The sequence below is a fragment of the Elephas maximus genome, chromosome 6 (assembly GCF_024166365.1).
Source record: "Elephas maximus indicus isolate mEleMax1 chromosome 6, mEleMax1 primary haplotype, whole genome shotgun sequence".
NCBI classification, from domain to species: domain Eukaryota; kingdom Metazoa; phylum Chordata; class Mammalia; order Proboscidea; family Elephantidae; genus Elephas; species Elephas maximus.
The window spans coordinates 84,555,186-84,572,076 of record NC_064824.1 but is presented as its reverse complement, the minus strand read 5'-3'; positions in this window follow the sequence as shown (position 1 = coordinate 84,572,076).

Genomic DNA, 16,891 nt, shown 5'->3' with positions numbered 1-16,891 from the left:
CAATTTACCATTTTATAAGCAGTAGAATATAATTTGTTTTGCTTTGTTTTGGTACTGGAATTTTATGTTCTGGTATAGTGAGGCCATTAGGTGAATGACTCCTGGTTTGCTATTTTTTAAATTATAGGTTGTTAAGTAAGATATGCCAGGATCAGTTTTGAAAAGTGAGTTATTGTGCATGTATCAAAATCCAAGCTGAAACATTGGCTTGATTGTTAAGATTAATTAACTAGAGGTAATACATACACATTGGCTCATTAACAGAAGAAAAATGTCCCACTATAATCACTCACAGAATTTTAGTAGAAAAGTTAATGATGAATATAAGCAAACCTTGTATAAATACAACCCTTTTACTACTCAGGAAAAAAAGGAAAACACGTTTTGTTTGTCAGGATAGAGATAATTACCTGGTGTGAAACTCTCCCTCAGCTGTTTCCTCTTTTTTATATGACCTTTTTTTTTTTCTGAGTGATAGAAACCATAAATCATCTTTGATTTCAGGTGAACCAAAACCAAGCCAAACCTAGTGCCATTGAGTCAATTCCGACTCATAGTGACCCTATAGGGTAGTTGAGCAGAACTAGTTGTTAAAAAAAATAGTAGAATAGACACACAGTGGCACTGTCATAATTAGACTTGAATTTGGACAAATTTCTTAGTCCTATGATCCTCAGTTTCATCTGAAAAATGATATGGTTGAAATAGTAAGTCTCTAAATATCTTCTATTTGTAAAATTTTTATTCCTGGCCATTATGGTGCTCCAGACAGACACACCATGCCATCCCTCTGCAGCAAAGACCTGAAAAACTGAGTAAAACAGATACAGACTTCAATCCTGGAAACCTAAGCATCAGATGAAGGGATAAAGAACTAGACCAAACACCAAATGGAAGAAGAAACTGATGTAAAACAGAGAAAAAGAAGAGATAATGAGTAGAAGTCTGCTGCCAACCATGGCATAATATCATTATCTTGGAACACATCCAGCAATGATCCCAGGCACAGAGTACAGGAAGGCAAATTCACAGAGCTCCCAAAGGAGACAAAGCACCCAGTAATCAGAGGAACATGCTTCCCCACCCCTCACCCTTCTGATGAGTTGAAGCAAGAATCCCACCATCCTGACAGCCCCCACTGCCAGGGTCCACAGTACGAGCTCCCCTGGGCCTGCCCCTGCCCCCTCCAGCAATGTGGCTTTTTGCCCCCTTTTACTTTTCTTTCCCCCTCCCATTTAGTTTCCTTTTTTCTTTCTCTCTCCCTCACCTACACCCATACACTACCTCCCTCCCTTCCTTCAGGTGCACCAGGCCTGCACCATCTCTTCCCTCCTGCCACCCGATCAGCTGCTGAACGATGGGAAGAGAGTCTGGACCACTTCTATCTGACACCCCTGCCCATCTGGTGAGGGGCTGTGAATGCACCCATGCTGCTGGACCAACACAGGAGGTATACAGCACCTGCCCAGATCTTCCTCAGCCACCTCATCAAACAGTGTACAGCAAAATGAACTTGCCTTGCCTGCTGCTGCCCTGCCCACCTGGACAAGGTGAGAAGAGTATCATGCTGACAGATGAGTAAGCAGCAAAGCACGCTCGGCCTGCCTGCCCTGGCATGTCAAAAACAAACAAACAAAAACCAAAAAGCAGGACAAAACAAGTGAACATACAATCAATAAATAAAGAAGACAATACCTTAATGTGTTGGAGACAGCAGACAATATCAAAACATATAAAAAGCAGGGCAAGATGGCTCCAGTGACTAAACAATCAGATAACTTTCTAGTAAAAGAAAAGATGGTGGAAGTATCTGATATGGAATTCAAAACAGTAATATTTAGGGCTCCTGAAGAGATTAGGAGAGAGATCAAGGAAAGCACAGACAAAACCAATGAAAACATAGCCAAAATCAAGGAAAACACAGATGAAACAATAAAAGAATTCAGGAAAATAATACAAGAACAAAATGTCAAAATAAATAAACAATTAGAAATCATACAAAAATAGCAACTAGAAATCAAAAATATAATAAAATTTCAGAAACGGACAACTCAATGGAAGATTTTAGTAGCAAATTTGAAACAATGGAAAACAGACTAGTGAGACTGAAGACAAATCCATAGACACCACTGTTGTCCAATTTTCACATTGGAGGGTATTATTATTTATTCCTATTGAAGCTATGTTGAAAATATGAATGCCTTCCTGAGTGCTCCTTATGCTAATTTGCATTGCAACAATTTTAAAAATTCTTGAAACAAAAATATATTTGCCTGCTTTTAACTTAAGCTCTAAGTGGTTTTGTGAAATAAAACAACTGTAATTGAGTGTCTAATCTCAACACAGAGGCTTGTGACTAACAGTGTTCCAGTGACCAGCACTGCATTCCATTGCTGACATCCTGTAGCACTTCCCTAGGTTTGTCCCACAGACAAAGACACTGTGCGTTAGGCACAGACCAGAAATGTTCAGAAGGTTCAGTGGAAGTGATGGGGTAGGAAAGATACAGCTGGTAGTAATTCAGGCGATGAATTTGTCTTGCCCCAACTTTTTGTCAGGTTCCAGGAGCAAAAGTTTTTAATGACAGTGACTATTGGTCCTATGAAATATTTACCCAAAATTAAAATATAAGGAAAAGTTTGTTTAATCTTGAAAAAAGCACTTTTTAAATCAAAGAGCAATTTATAGACAATAATGACTATATTTTCTTTAAGATAATCATGAAAAAGTGAGTGAGAATATTTAAGTTAACTGATTTCAAAGCCGAAACACAAGCTGGGGACTCTTCTAAAACTATTTTATTTAGATCATAAAAATAATTCATGTCAATCATAGAAAGTTCAGCATTTTTAGGGTAGTATTTTTTTATAAAGAAAGACAAATTATTCGTAGTTTTACCATTTGGAGAGAAGTACAGTTCCCATAATAATGCATTTTATTCTCTTCCAGAGTTTTCCATGTACACCCATAACACTATATTCATTTTAAGCAATATTGTGATTATACTATATATACAACTTTGGATCCTGCCTCGTTCCATGTATATCCTTACATAATTATAGAAAATATCTCTTTCATGGTTGTAGAAATATGTCTTTGTTTTGGCCACTCAAGTGTTTTAATGATTTTTAAGAATTAGAAATACTGCCATAACAAAACCAGTTGCCATCGAGGGAATTCGGACTCAGAGTGATGCCACGTATGTCAGAGAACTGTGTTTCATAGGGTTTTCAATGGCTGATTTTTGGAAGTTGATAGCCAGGCCTTTCTTCTGAGGCACCTCTGGGTTGACTTGAACTTCCAACCTTTGGTTAGCAGCCGAGCAGCCTTTTGCACCACTGTCATGGTTTGGATTATGTTCCCCCAAGAATATGTGTATCAATTTGGCTGGGCCATGATTCCTGGTATTGTGTGATTTTCCTATATGTTGTAAATCCTGCTTCTGTGATGTTAATGAGGGAGGATATGTGGCAGTGGTGTTAGTGAGACAGGACTCAATCTACAAGATTGGATTGTGTCTTGAGGCAATCTCTTGAGATATAAAGGAAAGAAGTGATCAGAGAGATGGGGGCACTTCATACCACCAAGAAAACAGTGCCAGGAGAAGATTGTGTCCTTTGGACCTGGGGTTCCTGTACAGAGAAGCTCCTAGTCCTGGGGAAGATTGATGAGAAGGCTGACAGAGAGAGAAAGGCTTCCCCTGGAGCTGACACCTTGAATTTGGACTTTCAGCCTACTTTACTGTGGATAAATAAATTTCTCTTTGTTAAAACCATCCACTTGTGGTATTTCTGTTATAGCAGGACTAGATAACTAAAACAACTACCCAGGGGCTTTGTCATAGTAAAAATCTTGTATATAAGTCTTGAACCACATCTTTTTCTGTTTATTTCATCAATATGGATTCATACAAGTATCATACAAATAGACCCTGTTTAAATACTTTGGAAATTTTTGGTATCGCCAAATTCTTTCCCATAATCCCAAAATGAATTTTAGCCTATTTATTTACTGAGATATTATAAAAGTGTTGGATGGAGAATATACATCACATCACATCACACACCCATTATGAAGGTGTATATATACACATAGTTGTTAGTTGTTGTTAGGTGCCATTGAGTGGGTTCTGACTCATAGTGACTCTATGTACAATGAAACACTGCCTACTCGTGTGTCAGCCTAACAGTTGTTGCTATGTTCGAGCCCATTGTTGCAGCCACTGAGTCAATACATCTTGTAGAGGGTCTTCCTCTTACCAAGCATGATGTCCTTTTCCAGAGACTGGTTGCTGCTGATAACATGTCCAAAGTACATGAGACAAAGTCCAAATTCAAGGTGTCAGCTCACTTCCAAGGAGCATTCTGGCTGTACTTCTTCCAAGACAGACTTGTGTGTTCTTCTGGTGTCCATGGTATATTCAATATTTTTCACCAACACCATAATTCAAAGGCATCAAATCTTCTTTGGTCTTCCTTATTCATTGTCCAACTTTCACATGCATGTGAGGCAACTGCAAATATCATGGCTTGGGTCTTCAAAGTGATGTCTTTGCTTTCCAGTGCTTTAAAGTGGTGTTTTGCAGCAGATTTGCCCAGTGCAACCCATCATTTGATTTCTTAATTGCTACTTCCGTAGTCGCTGGTTGTGGATCTAAGTGAAATGAAATCCTTTACAACTTCAATCTTTTCTCCATTTATCATGATTTTGCTTATTGGTCCAGTTGTGAGGATTTTTGTTTTCTTTATGTTGAGGTGTAATCCATACTGAAGGCTGTAATCTTTGATCTTCCTCTCTCTCTATTTTATATATATATATATATATACACACACAATTTTTTGTACATATATATAATTTTTTCATTATATGTATATATTTACCTCTTATGAATTTTTTCCTTAAGTATGTGCTATAGATTGCTTCATTGTCTTCTGGTACTTAGTGTTCCTAGGAAATAGTCTTTGGTGAGCCTACATCAATAAATATTTTTTATACACATTAAGTAAAATTATTTTACCTTTTTTGCCAAGACTTACACAAGTGTTCTGTTTTCATTCTTCTTTTTTTTTTTTAATAGTTTTAAAGATTTAGGCATTTCTTTCACTTAAGAAATTTCTATTTTAATCGTTGTGCTCTACTGTTTTCTACTTTGGAAACATCAGTTATACAACTCAAAATTTTGGCATCTTTATTATCTTTCTCATTACTGTTGTCAATTTTACTTTTTCCTCTATATTTTTGGAAGGACTTCTCAAATTTCTTCTCAATGCCATTGATATATTTTTTTTTTATCTCAAGTTTATATTCAGCATTCTGCTTTCTAAGTCTGCTGAAATTTGCCATTTTTCATATTCTTATAACCTTTAACTCACCTAGCTCATCTCACTTTGGGTAACCACTGTAAAGTATTTTAGCTATATAATTCTTCAATTATTACTGCCATATTTCTACAAAGTAAGTTTACACTGCAATTTCTTGATTTTAAGTCTGATATTGCCTTGGCTTCTTATCGTGAAAGATGAGAATCGAGCTTTGCTTCTTACCGTCACTTCCTTCATGTTCACATATTTCCCTTGTCCTCGTCTGTCAATAGAGTTATATCATCTTTTTGTTTTGTTCTGTTGTTAAATTAATTTTTCATGTTCACATTACTCTATACAGATATTTTTCATAACTGAGTCACATATATACTATGATTACATTTCTATTGCTAATTTTATTATTGGATTTAATAATTAATTTTTTGTTTGCTAAACTTTTTGTGTATATAGCAATAGTCTTTCTCCAAACCCTCCACAGATGGGACTCTCTTCTGGGTAATCTACCGATCTAGGTTTTTCTTTCTTGATGTATCTGTCCTGGGTTCTTCCCCTATTCCAGTGTGGATGAGTTGCTCTCTAGGTTTGTTGCAGTGTGTTATCCTAGGAATTTCATTTATTCAAGGGAACCTCCTTTACCTTTTTACTAATTTCCTTGATTCCATGCATTTCTGTTTTTGAGTCCATCCTGCTATTTTAGTGGCACTAAATCCTGTAGGAGACTGTAGAGACAGAGTGGATGGGAAACAATTTTTTGAGACATTGCATGTCTGTAAATATCTTTATTCCATCCTTGCATTTGATCAATATTTTGCAAAGAGAAAGAAAGAATTAAAATTTTGGAAAATCATTTTTCTGTCAGGATTTGAATAGTTTTTTTCATTGTCTTCTAGCTTTCAATTTTGCTTTTAAAAGTCTGATACCATTTTGATTCTCAATACTTTGTCTATGATGTATTGTTGACTTTTAATTCTGTAGGCATTCATTTAGGTTTTCTGTAGTATGATAATTCAGTTATCACTCATTTGCAGTTTTCATTTTGTTGATGTCACTCATCTTCTATTATTGTCTCTATATTTCACTTTATTTCCTTTTACATTTATACTGTTCTTTCTCATTATTCACGGTAGTCATGTTTTAAGTAGTTTCTGTGAACACTGAATTAATTCCAAAGGGAAATACGGGTTTGGCACCTGTGAGCCTCTAGTCATAATATTTTCATCAACCATTTAATTCATAACCTTGCTTTATGAGTGTTTCTGCCTAGAAACACCTTATTTAATATATATTGTAGCTTCATTAATGTTGAGCAGTAGTAAAACTCATGCCTGCATGAAATTTATCTAACACACAAATTTTCCCTGTAAGGCACATCACAGCACTTAAGAACACCAGACAACACTTCAGCACTGCATTTCGGGGCCATTTAAAATGGTGCCATCACCAACAAAGCACAAAAATGCAAAAAATCTGACACTAAACAGACTACAAAAAGAATTGCATGAGAGCTGAAAAAAGACAGCAGTGTATCGCCTTCTTTGACCTCACCTGGAAACATATGTGTCAGATGACTCAAATTTTTTCCTGCTTTATATACCTTTGCAAATGACCACAAAATCATAGTGAGTATTGATTTTATGGTTACAAATAAATTTTCGTGAGTAGGCAAATTCACGAATAATGCCCCCACCAAACAAACAAAAAATTAACAAACAAAAACCATGCTGCCATCAAGTCAGTTCTGACTCATGAAGACATGATATGTTACAGAGTAGAACTGCTCCAGAGGGTTTTCTTGGCTGTAATCTATGGAAGCAGATTGCCAGGCCTTTCTTCTGCAATGCCACGGGGTGGGTTTGAATCATCAACCTTTAGGGTAGTAGTCAAGTGCAGTGTGCATCATACAGAAACACAGAATTCATGAATAGCAAGAATCAACTATACCTTATAAAAATTTATACTTCAAAATTTCTTTATTGTTTTTCAGTGATGTTTCATGAACAAATGAAAATAAATGTGTTCAATTCTTCGGGTTAACCAGAAGTCCCTGCCTCTCATTTATCATATTCATGTTGCTTTGTACTTCACACAGTACACTGAGCAGTATTAAAAACAATTATGAAAATGATAGACTGCTAATCATCGATACGCTCATCTTCTTGATTTTAGGTGACTTTCTGTTTCCATCAACTTGCCATATTTTTATTGGCCTCATGCAGTCTTTTATTTATTTTATTTTTAATTATTTCGTTCTGGAATACGAGCAGATACCTGTTGAGTCAATAGAGTCTGTAGAGTCAATATTTGCCAACAGAATGATTGTGGCTTATCTTTGGCAGTGAGTCCAGTCCATTTTCTACTACCTGTCTGCCAATCTGTTGTATTGTGGTGGCTTGCATGTTGCTCTGATCCAGAAAGCTATACCACTGGTATTTCAAATACCGGGAGGGTCACCCATGGTGGGCAGATTTCAGCAGAATTTCCAAACTAAGATAGGCTAGGAAGAAAGGCTTGGCTATCTAATTCTGAAAATTACCTAATGAAAATCTTATGGATCACAACAGAGCATTGTCTGACTTGATTGCTTTGGCCCATCTCTAGGATGAATCAATCACTAGAGGAAGACATCCCGTTTGGTGAAGTAAAAGGACAGTGAGGGCAACGGGGCTCTTAGTGACATGGATTGACATAGTAACTGCAACAAGCTGGCGAATGTTAGAGTAGGCTGAATTCAGTAGGCTGAATGTAAGTATAAGTTTTTATGGTGCTGAGTTTTCATATATATTCTCTCTTCATCATTATTTCAGTGAGAAAGTTCTCTTATGATCTTATAGCTGAATGTTTTATGCAGAGAGAATTATGTTAGGGTTTTCTAGTTAAATGCCATTTTACCGAGAAAATTGAACCCATGAGTTTTAATTTCTCCTACTAGGTAGACTAGATAACCTTTGAGGTTCCTCGAATTCCAAACTTCTGTATTTTTTTAACTCATGCTCAGAATAATTGAGCTGTCTCTGTTTCTCAGTTAGTGATAATGTCACTCATTCTGAGCTTATCCAAACTACCAGATGTACACGCTATGTGCTAGCAACCACTTTAAGATTACTTTAGAGATATTAGTAGATCGATACAAACCATTCAATATAAGCCATTTAAAATGAAAATTACATGTAAAGTTATCATTAGAAAAAATATTTAAAAAGTTCCATTTATCATCGGAACTTTGCAGCCAGTTATTGTGGCTTGGATATCAGTTTGGAATTTGAATCCTTTAATTCATTGCTTATCATGGGTCTGAGTATTACGCACAACAGGAGTCATGTGTTTGTTTCCTTATTGCAAAGCTGTGACAGCTTCTTCTGGCAATCTTAGTATAAAATGATTTCAAAATAATATTTAATCTGGAAACTGTTGTTCTTCCCTGCCTGGTGAGTGATAAAACTTGGGCATGCTGCTTCCTGCTGTTTGCATCCAGAGAACATTGTAATCATAAATAAAAGAAGGATTATTGAAAATGGTGAAATCTGCGTCTCATTTTAGAGGTTACCTTTTCAAGTCCAATCTTTGTTCCTGAAGCTCAATTTTTTTTTTTCTGATTGTATTTGTTTGTTCATAGAACAGTAGTATGTAGCTTACTCAAAAGAACATAAATACTTTGAGCCCAACATAAAGCTCCACTTTTAACTACCTCTTAGTTCTCTAGAAAATTATTTAGAAACTTTGAGACTCATTTTCCCCCTTTGTAAATTTCTAAAATACTTTTTGAAATATCATATAGTATTTATGAAAGGGGGCTCTTAGATCAAACAGGCTGGATTTGAATTTTGGCTCCAACACTTCAGAGCTGTGTGATTTTGCTCAGTCTACTTAATCTAAGACTCTTATTTAATAGGTGAAAATGTGGGCTTGTTTTGTACAGTAAAGTATTTAACAGTCTCTGGCCCACATACACACTCATTAATTATTGGATGTTATTATTAAATCTTAATAAATACAATGCAGGCCCTTGTAGAAAGCACTCCAACTATTATTAGTGAACATGTAGGAGACGCAGTAGGTGTACTCTTAAACAGTATTTAGTCTCTTTTCTCTGTATATCTATTACCCACAATGTTCTGAGAAGATATTGCTGATAGGACGTCTATTCAGGCATTCATTTGTGGTGGAGGTGACTCATGTTTGGCCTGTTCTACTTTCCCACTTCACTGCATTCTGCATGATTTTTCTCAAATTGAATTGTCCTTTTTATTTCTAACTGCACACCAGGTTTCTGGCTAGTGTCAGTATTTCTCAACCAAGAAGTATTCAATTTGTGTTTATTCTGATGAAGCTTGGTCTTTAACTTCTGTATCTGAGATACTAAGCAAATTCTACGCTTTTTCTAATTGCAGGGAATATATGACACTGATTTCTTTTTTCGTATAAATTTGAGAAGAGCCGTAATCTGTTACATAGGGCATTTCATTGGTTTTTCTAGAAAACGAATGCTGCGTAAAGGAAAGCTTATCTGAACTGATGAAGATTTCACAGTTATTTAAACTAAATGTTTTTTTCCATGAACTATACACAACAATAGGTAATCAATAATATAGGTAAACAGCATACTATTTTGCTTATATATTCCATATACTCATAAACTGCTTCTTAAGGAAAATCTATGTGATGTGTTTTAGAAGGAATATTTATCAGAACAATTCTTATTGTCATGTTAATTTTGTAACTTAAATAATTTTTTGGTGAGGAAAGATGATTAAATTTTACAGTGTGCAAGTGTGTAGGTATACGATACATTCTAAAATATAAGAGAATTTTGACTTTTAAAAAGTGTCTTTATTCATTTTGTAAATTACCACTATTAATCACAGCACATTGTATATTCTCTTATTACAACATGCTGTAAGAGAGATAGTATTTTGAATTACTGCTGGATGAAGGATACAAATAATCACAATTCTGGATTGAGTACACAAACACATGCATACACACACAATCTTCAGTTTATATATGTAAAACATAATTAAACTCAAACTTTGGGGGAAAACTCCCAGGCAGCCACTTCAATCTAGTGAAAGGGTGGAGTCTGAGACAGAGTAAACTGGAACACAGGACTGCAAATCCATGTACTTAGAGAGGAACCTCCCCATCTTCTACCCTCCAACTCATGATTTTCCATTATCTTTGAGAAAGTATATGTATTTAGGAGACAAGCAATGGCAGAAGAGCACTTTGTCCTGAGCTGTGACTCATTATTATAGAATTTCCCCCAGATCCTGATTCAGGCAGTTAGCTAGGCTGGATCGTGTAGAGGATTCTTTAAAGTAGATAGAACTAAGCCTAGAATCAAAATTTATTCTGTTTAAGGAGCCCTGGTGGCACAGTGGTTAAGTGTTCAGCTGCCAGCAAAACCCAAGTAATCCCAGGTTTCTCTGATTTACCCTTTACACGTCTGAAAAGCCCAGCCAGCAGTAGCCTGACAGCCAGTAGAAGAGGCAGTGCTTCTGGGCTGCCCTTAGGATTCAGAGCAGAGTTGGCTCAGATACTTCATTAGAGGCCTTTTTAGAGTGGCTCAGCTCCCAAGAAGCAGATGATTCTTCTCGTGCAGCCTCAGCGGAACAGACTCTGAGGCTATAAGGGGGAGCTGAGAGGAGAGCATTCGGACAGGCTCAGACCTTTAACTTCCCCACTCAGACTGAGAATATCACAACCTGAAGCACTGAAACCCATCAAAACATGTTTGCCCTTCACCCTGACCTATCTTGGAGGGAGGACTGGGGAAAGGAGTGAGCAAAGAGAGGGTCCTAAGATCTTCCTGAGATCAATAAGCCTCTGGCATCCTTTTATGTATTCCTTTTGTTTTATAGTGCTATAAACTCATCTCAGTAAGAGGTTTCCCATCCAAATGTTCTTTTAAAAATCTAATGGTATATTTGATATCATGATGCATAAAAGTGGGACTTTTAGATCACTTGATTAAAGATAAAGCATTTCTGTAGAAAAAATAGAGTAGTTGTTTATCCTCTTTTTTTTTTTTTTTACTTATTCTCTTCATTCTTGGTACTATAAAATGGTATTATAAAAATGGGAAGAGCCTGTGTTGTTCATGTTAATGTATAGTGGTTGCCCTTGTATCCTAGAGTCTGGAAGATAATTTATCTTCTGTTTTAACATACATGCAGAGATATCTCTGTGATCTTGGAGTGTGTTGTTATTTCCCACTGCTGATAAATCAAGAAGGCTGACCGCAAGCTCTAAAACAGCTAACTTTAAGTTGTTGAGCCACTAGCAAGCATATATATACTATTCATCACCTAAAAGCTATGTGCTACAACAGGTAAGAAGCAGGTGTGCTGTTGCCTTCTGATTATTTATTTTAAAGGTTTTATAAGGGCAGAAAATATGAAGAGGAGGATATAGAGAGGAGAAATTGAGGAGAGAAAGCTTTATACTTTATTAATTCTAGAGGATAACAAATTGCTATTTATGGAGCTAGAACAGGACATTCAGCCATTAGTTTTACAGCAGCATGACCACATTAAGGACTTTTTTTAAACCAATGATCAAGAACAAATTTTTTAAACAACTCTTAATAAAACATATGTGATGTTTGTTTTAGTATATCTTAAAAAAGTCACCTAGGCCAATTGTTCTCAAACCTTAGTTTGCCTATGAATCCATTCTCGCTGGTTAAAATTCAGTTTCAGGCTTCTTCTTAAGGTCTGTATTCACTTTTGGGAAGGGCTCTGGAAGCTGCATTTTAAACCAGCGTCCTCTGTGATTCAGATGTGGGTGGTTGGTGAAGCACTGGCAGGTTTTTAGGTTGGCACATTCCTCCAGAGTGCTACCATAACTTTGGAATGTCTGAAAAACAGGACAACTACTCTCAACAAAAAAATAAGTGGTTACTATCAAATAATATTATCAGATAATATCAGTTTAGAGCTTGGTACCATCCCTTACAATTAAATCCGTGGAGCTGTGATTGCTTGGCCTAATATTGATGGTTGCATGTTTGAGGCGTCTTGCCATCTCTGTTGTTTGGGTTATCGGTTCTTTATTGTTTAGAAAGAGAAATCGACTCTAATTAACTTAAGCAAAAATAAATAAATAAAATAAATAAATCTACTCAAAAATCTTCCAGGCTTAGAGAATTGTTGAGAGGCTGAAGGACCAGTCTTGGAAAAAGAGCAGTTCTCAGGGCAGATTGGGTAGGGGTGCGGCCTGGCAGAGAAACTGCCTCTGAGGTCGCCCTGCAGGAAGAGGTTGGGTCTCATCCTTCTGCTGTTACCTGTGACACTGAGAAGACCCTGAGAGCAATTGACCCTGTCTCCTTGCTGAAGAGTCAAAATCCGGGGGAAAGTGTTTATTCTTTGTTCTATACCCCACTCTGGGCTGGTGATATAGAAAAAACCAGTCGCCATGCAGTTCACGCCATGTGTGTCAGAGTAGAACTGTGCTCCATAGGGTTTTCAGTGGCTGATTTTTCAGACGTAGATCACCAGGCCTTTCTTCTGAGCCACCTCTGTGTGACTCAAACCTCCAACCTTTTAGTTAGCAGCCTATTTCATTAACTCTTTGTACCATTCGGGGTGGGAGAGATATCCTAAAAGCAGATTGCTTAGACTGTTTTGAATCCGTATATAAGGCAGTAAAGAGTTCCTGATCGCTGGGGTTTTATTTCATACAGTGATGTTGGAGAGACAGCATAGATATCAAATTTATGATTTATTATTCACATTGACTTGAACAGAGTCAGTGGAAGAAGCAAAAGGTCATCTGTATCCAGAAACTCAACTTTAGTATTCTTTTTCATGACATCATTCGAAACATAATTCTCCTGTTTTAAAATATATATTCACGCAAGGTTTTTATTCTATTCCAACGCCCCAGGTTGTTTTAAAATGAATGTCATGCTTAAAATGACTTACTCTCAAAGAAAACAAATACATCACTAAGATGTGGCAGGGTTATTCTGTTATTTCACAAACTCCTTGGCATAGTACTAAATACATTATCCTAATTTAAGAAGCAATATCTTATTGTATCTAGTCAAAATGTATGGCTACTTTTTTCCTGTTTCTTCTTTATATACTCTATATATGAATAATTCAGTCTACTTATGGAACAGGGCATTTAGATAATATAAAGTGTGTTAGTCATTTGTTAAACAGAAAATCCCTTTTTTACTTTAAGCCTTGTTAAAAATCTCTTTGTAATATTTTCTTGACTTGGACAATATTGGATGCAAAAAATAATTGAATATTTTTTGGTTGATTGAAAACTGGAAGTTCCTTAAGAGCCCTGTTTGTCTTTATTCAGGAAGGTAAGCACTTCCTAAGGACTTCTGCTTATATTTCAATGGCCAGAGCCAAAAGCCATGTGGCCATGCTTAGGTAGAAGGCAGCCTGAGAATCTGATTATTTTGGATAGGTGTTGGGTGAACCAACCTACAGTATCTACCATACTGATAATGGTTGAGAAATATGCACAAGAGGGACTGAAGATGTGGGGAACTGGGGGGAGAAAAAGGGAGAGAGAAAGAGAAATACTCCAGGCTGTAACAATCAGGCAAAGGTGAGCACTGGGGCTGTGGCTGGGGTGGTGGCAGTAATAAGAGAAACAGGCAGTACAGGTTTTGAAGAATTTATCAAGAGAGAAATCCTCAGTAGGAATCAAGTGGGACTGTGATGAAGGGAATTTACAGCTTCAATACAGACAAACCATAGTCTTTGAAAGACTTTGAAAGAAATTGTAGTTATTTGATTTTTTTCTGTTTAACTAAAGTTTTAAAAATACTAAAGCCAGATTTAGTTTTTATGTTTTATGGAAGAATTTGAATTATATGGCTCCAATAGCAATAATGAAAATGTATAATTATTCTGCATTCAGTTACTTGTAAGATTCAGTTTTTTCTCTAATTTGAAGAAACCATAAAAGGAAATAGTATGTGATGCATTATGGGAGTGGTCCATGTAAGAAAAGTGACATAGCACTGTGTTCATTAGAAATGTAATAACAAAAAGGTACCCTACACCAAAACATTGAAAAATATTTTATATATTTATGTTTAAAGTTAAAATAAAATGTTTAAGATATGCATGCATCAATACTTGTCATTTCCTTTTTTAACTGACACCTCGCTTAGCTGATCAACTAGTAGTTTCGATCATGTTGGGGAAAAAGTCACTAGATATAAAGTTGGCAGGTACAATTGGATATAACAGAGCAGTTTAAATTAGATGTCAATATTATGTTTGAAAAATAACATAGTATTTGCATTGGCCATTACACACACACAAATGCACACAATTTCAATATACGAATTTCAAACATACAGCAATGTTGATGGAGTTTTAGAGTAAACACTAGTGTACACAGCATCTTGATTCTCCCATGAGCCTCTTGCTATACTGCTTTATCATTTATTATACTCATCCCTTTGTCTATTATTAATCCATCTCTTTTGATGCATTTTAAAGTCTATTGCCAACATCGGTACATTTCGCTCTAAATACGTCAGCATAAATATCATTAACTAGAGTTCAGTACTTTTAAAGTGTTTCTGTAGTCACAATAAAATGCATAGAACTTAAGTTATATTTTCTGAGTTTTGACAAAAGCACCCTCCTGTGTAAACCAAATCTCTATCAAGATATTGACTGTTATCAGCATTATTCCAGAATGTTTCCTTGGGTCTATTCCCAGTCAATCCTGTCCCCAGCCCTCTAGAGGTAATACCAATATTATGATTTTTTGTTCATTATAGATTCATTTTGCCTTTTCTAGAACTCTATGTAAACGGGATCGTGTATTATATACTATTTTGGGCAAAGCTTTTTTCACTTCGTGTACTGCTTTTGAAATCCATCTATGTTGTTTGAGGTATTAATTTTTGTTCCTTTATATTGGAGTTGTTTCCATCGTATGGATACACCACAGCTTGCTTATCCATTCTCCTTTACAAGGACATTTGGGCTGTTTCTAGTCTTTGGCTATTGTTAAGAAAGCTATAATGAACATTATTATACAAGTTTTTGTGTGGACACATCTTTTTACTTTTCTTGAATAAATACCAATGAGTACAATGGCTGGGTTGTAGAGTAGGTATATGTTTAGTTCTGCAAGAACCCCCAGACCTTTTTTGAAACAGGTTGTACCACTTTACACTACCAACCAGCAATGCAAGAGAGTTCTGGATATTCTACACTCCTGTAAAAATTTTATGTTGTTGTTTTAATTTTAGCTATTCTGGTGGGTGTGTAATATATATAGTCTTAAAAAAAGATTTTTGTTTCTGAGCGTCCCAGCCCCTAGTTGTGTAGACAGCCTCAACACACCTGGATTGCTTGTCTCTTGAATGCAAGTAGATCTCCAGGCTTTTCTTCTGAGGTGCCCCTGGGTGGATTCGAACTTCAGACAGCAGTCAACTGCATTAGTCATTTGCACCACCCAGGGATTCCTTGGTTACCAGAAACAATCCTAAATCATGGACATCCTGCTAAGAGCATTCTACAAGCAAGAACTCTCCTTATATCAAATATCATTATTCTAGTTAACAGTAGCTTCAGTCAAGGACAGAATATCCAATAGACAAGGTAAGCACAGTGGGCAGGGTGCTTACATTGCTTCCAAGATCATCTGTAGTGAACAATTTCACATTTTTTCACCACATCAAAGATTCTGCTCTAGTTTTGGCTGGCATCTGTCTCTCTCCTACCCCCACAGCACCTTCCTACAGAATCAAAGCCTCTTTTCAAATTTACAATCTCTGATGGGGGTGGATGACCCAGTAAGCAAGGTAAGCACAAGCTTACTTGTGCTTACTTACTAATCTGTAGTGAACATCATTGATGTGGTGGAACTCATGTGAAATTGTTCACTACAGATGAAGGACAGATGAATAAGCTGCCCCTGGCTTCGGTTACTAACATTGTAAAAGGAGATTAGACCAGGTCACATCCCTTATTTCTTTCCCAGGAGAATCATCCCTTTTCTTCTTTCCTTCACCAAATCAGGAGGGAAAATAATCACAGTCCAGTTGTTTTAACTCATTTGTCTCCAATAAGCTAAGTCTAATACCAAAATTTAATTTATATTTTACCTTAGCTGTCCAGAAAAGGCAAATTTATAAAACAGGAAGTAAATTAGTACTTTCCTGGGACTGGAGGCGGAGTAGGGGTTGGTTATACGCTGGCATGAGGGGTCTTACTAGGGACCTGAGAATATTCTAAAACTGTTTTATAGTGATTTTTGCTCCACTTGGTAAAGTTACTAAAAATCATTGACTTGTACACTTGAAATGGATGGATTTTATTATATGCAAAATATACCTCACTTAAAGTTGCTAAAAAACGAATGCAGAAAGTAAAATTCTTGTTACAAAGATAAATAGATAAAAAATCCTTCAGATTTGGGGAAGAAGAAGAAAAAAAAAAAAAAACATATTTGAAGACCCTGTCCAGTTAGTACAATTCAATATATTAACTTTACAAGTCACAAATTTACTTAACAGTTTTATCAATGTTACAATTTAGTCCAATTATTATATACTCTAATTTAATAAAAAAAAATTTAAT